The sequence below is a fragment of the Nicotiana tabacum genome, chromosome 13, assembly GCF_000715075.1.
Source record: "Nicotiana tabacum cultivar K326 chromosome 13, ASM71507v2, whole genome shotgun sequence".
Classification (NCBI taxonomy): domain Eukaryota; kingdom Viridiplantae; phylum Streptophyta; class Magnoliopsida; order Solanales; family Solanaceae; genus Nicotiana; species Nicotiana tabacum.
Genome location: NC_134092.1, coordinates 85,892,009 through 85,896,417, shown reverse-complemented (window position 1 = coordinate 85,896,417; position 4,409 = coordinate 85,892,009).

The window sequence follows — 4,409 nt, the reverse complement described above, 5'->3', positions numbered from 1 at the left end:
CTTGGCAATAGGACATTTTTTCTGCCTTACCGGATGGATGTTAGGATCTAAGCTCAGTTTTTGCACAGCCACTTCCGGCGGGATACCTGTCATATCCGCATGTGACCACGCAAAATAGTTAACGTTAAATTTAAGAAATTTTATAAATCCAAACCTGAGCACGGGGTTTAGCCCTGTCCCCAAGTGGAACTTCCTCTCCAAGAACTTTTCGAACAATGTGACTTGCTCAAGTTCTTCCGCTGTGGATTTTGTTGCGTCCGCTGAGGATCTTCTCCTGCTTTTGAAGGTTCTGCGTTATCACGATTGCGGCCGTAATTATATTTAGCCCGATCACTCAAGAATTCTCTAAGATGGCCATTTTAATGTCGCCACCTCCTTGCGCATATGCCGGCAATCCCTTTTCCGGTGGTCGTCAGTCCCATGGTATTCGCACCATAAATTAGGATCCCTTTGACTGGGATCAGATCTCATTGGATTTGGGAACTGTGCTTCCTTGATGTTCCTCATAGCTGATATTAGATCCACTACGACGTTGAAGTTGTATTCAAAAAGCCTGGGGTAGGAGGAGTCGCGGGAACCCGACATCTCCTTCTCCTGCAGTGATCTGTTATTCCGGCCGCGATCAGCTCTCCTGTCATTTGTGAATCTATCCGCCGACCGGAAACCTCTACCGTGCCCTTTGGTCCTTTCATAGGGCAAACACCGACCTCTTGAAGACCGTCAATCTGTTGCAAAATCATCCTTTGACTTCTACTCATTCTTCTCCCGACCCTGACCCTTGGTTGATGCCGGGAAACCGAGCTAATCATCCCCAATTCTTTTCTTTAACTCGTACCGGTTTTATTTTATTGCTTGAAACTCGAGCAGACTTTCTTTTAATTTTTTGGAAGCGTCAAAACTTCTCGGATTCAGACCTTTAGTGAATGCTTCAACTGCCCATTCGTCTGGTACGGCCGGTAGCAGCATCCTTTCCTTCTGGAATCTGGTCACAAACTCCCACAGCAATTTGGACTCTCCTTGTGAAATCCTAAATATATCGACCTTCCGGGCATGTACCTTTCTGGACCCGGTATTGGCCTTGATATTAGAATCAGCGAGCATCTCGAAGGAATCTATTGAGTGCTCGGGCAAAAGTGAGTACAATGTCAGGGGCCCCTTTGTGAGGGTCTCCCCGAATTTCTTCAGTAAGACTGACTCAATCTAGTGGGAAGCTAAATCGTTCCCCTTCACCGCTGTTGTATAGGTGGTGATGTGCTCTTGAGGATCCAAAATCCCATCATACTTCAGCACGTATGGCATTTTGAACCGCTTCGAGATCAATTTTGATGTTACGCTTGGTTTAAATATCAATTGGGTATATTTCTTTGAGTCTGGTCCTTTCAACACTGGTGATGCACAAGAAATTTGATCCATTCGGGCATTTATTTCCCTCATAAACCGCATGAGTTCGATTTTAAAGGGATCGTTCTTATTGTTGTTATCGGATCTGCTACCATATTTTGACTGGTTTTCCTGTATTATTCTCTCAGGTGCTAGTGGAGTACCCTGAACTACGTCAAACACTCTTTCTTCAGCTTCAGGAAGAACTGGACCTCGTCCATTCGCGTTGTTGGAAGCACCCGACAATGCCTACTTCAACTCCGTCATGACTTGATCCTGCCGTGAGAGGTGGCCCATAATGGCTTTTTGTTGCTCCCTCGGAATTCTTACTGTTTTAACGACATGCTCATATTCAGCATCATCAGGAGTTACCTCTCGAATATGTCGTGAATATTGCCCGTCGTGGACCGGCGTGGCCTCATCCCCTCATTATCTGCCATTTTCTATGATTTTTGCTAAGAACAAAGAACCAAACGAGTTAATAATAAATGCAAGGATCAACTCAATTACACAATGGTCTATGCCCTACGTGGGCACAAAATTGTTTACCCGTTAAATGGTACAGTTAAATTTATACATGGTTTATAGACAAGTGAATCGATTTAATCCCAAAATAATAAATAAATTAAATAAGAATGTAAGACTTAGCGTTAAAATCGAGATAAGACAGCAGAAATCCTGGTTCCGGGAGCCGAGCTTCCAAAGGCATTAGTAACAATATTAATAAGCAAGAAGATAAAATATTGTTGAGCTTTTGAAAAAAGTATAGTATCGGCTTGTTAGAAAATTCATGAGCTCTCTATTTATAATGGTGCCTAGGGAACAAGGTCCTAGGATCAAGCCTCTATTAAATGACAACTATGGGGACCATTGTGGAATGTGTAATGGTAGGCAGTAAATGTCATATTCTCTGTAGCAGACTACGTACTTAATGCTATAGAATATTCTCCATTAAATGTCATCGGGTGGCAAACATTTATCTCGCCTTTATGAACATTATTCCCTTCGGGGATAAATGAGATTGTTGCCTTCGGACCTGGTTACCTTCTGTCTTCGGCTCCACGTGTCGCTATACTATGCGAGCATTCAATATGAACATATTTTACCCTATACAAGTCTACCTGGCACTAATTCAAATAGTTGGACAATTGCATTTTAGATATATACGGGATTGCTAAACTTAAACAAGATCTAAACTTATTTATGAGTGTGTTTGATTGGAAGAGACAATTTCAGAAAGAAATTTGATGGTAAAAAGAAAAAGATTATTTTCTTGAAAACATGACTATTTTAGAATAGAATACAGTTGTTATGTTTTCTGAGCTAATACTTTAACATAAAAAGCTGGATTATTCAAGTATTAATCTTCAATTTGTATTTTGTCATCTGGTCCCCAAAATGTTATCTAGGTGAAATACACTCGATCTATGTCATTACTATTTATTTCGTTCCTAATAGGATAACTTTCTGCTTGTTAATAAATTTTAAATATATTAATTTGAGAATTGTAATTTCTCTAACAGTAGCAACAGGTATATTCATCATTCAGCTGAAACAGAAGAACAAGATATCTAAAAAGACAAATGCTTTTGCTTTAGAAGCTCCACAAGAACTTACTGGTGCCATATATAAGGATCGCAATGTTAATGGTTAGAGCAAAAATTTATCCATACTCGATGTTTATCAATCAAATACAAAACATGTGTTTATATATATTGTTATCACTAATCATGATCAACTAAATATAATTCGGTATAAACATGGGATATTTGATAAGTAAATATATTCAGTAACTTTTAGAAAGAAATTCAAATTTTGACACAGTTAAAAAGGGAACGTGGGAGACCATTGGTCCATTTTACACCCTCAATTTAATTCCTCTTTTCGTCCTGCTATTATGCCCCTTTCCAAACCTTGCAAATTCTTTGTAGGAAAGTAATACAGTTCCACTTGTGATTCCCAAAACTAATAGGCTCTTTCCAAATAGGTGTTGATGTGTGTGTGTCTACACATTGTGCTCTTTTTTTTCCTTTTCGTTTTTTTTAAAAAAGAAAATAAAACCAGAAAGAGCATGTGAAAAGAAATGCCTACGGAAACTTGTCTCTTTGCTTGTGGTATCTCAACGCGAGAAAGGGGAGAGCATAGTTGATAGTACTGTGGTACTATAGTGCCAAAATTTGCCCTATTGCTGTTTGCAAAATTTCCTTTTCAGGCTTTAGTCTATTTTCTTTTTGTTTTTCAAAAATTCACTTTGCTATATCTCGAAATAATTTATAAACTTTTAATTATTTCTCATTTTATGCTTAATGACATGTTTTTATAACTACAAAATTCGTTGCTCCCTCTGGTCCACTTTAATTGATTTTTTTGCCTTTTTTTGGTGGTCCACAATATTTGATTTTTTTAAATATAAAAAGAATTAATTTTTTTTTCAAAAGTTGCCCTTGGAATAAAATACCTAGGAGTATTTGTTGTATTTTTAATGAATAAATTAAGTTAATATGGTCAATTTTATTATTAATTAATACGAAAAAGTAAATTCCTTATTATATGTGAAAACAGTCAAAAAATCAATTAAAGTAGACCAGAGAGAGTACAAGTTTAACATCATAAAATTCAAAAATCTTTATTTTGTTCTTAAACTCAATTTCTAATCATGGCATACAAAACAAAACAAAGGGAATATATACTTTAGGTTTTTTGGAGTGATCTGAGGCAGAACAAATGGTATTGCATGTAGTCGGAGTGGCAAGTGCAATAAGAAAAGGGTGAGAAATACCAAAAAAGGGCAATTACATTGAGTAGGGATTTGAATCTACCTGTTCAACAAGTTGAAAATCATAAAATTTACCCTCTTATCCTAGTAAGATTCGTTTAATTTTGTACCTCTAAACTTTCATGGCTATCATCTATATTCACTTCTTTTTGGCTGAAAAATTTTTAAAAGATTAAGGGTGTGTTTGGTATGATAGCATATTTAACAGGGAATAGGTCTTTTTTTAATGTTTGGTTGTCAGAAAATATTTTTT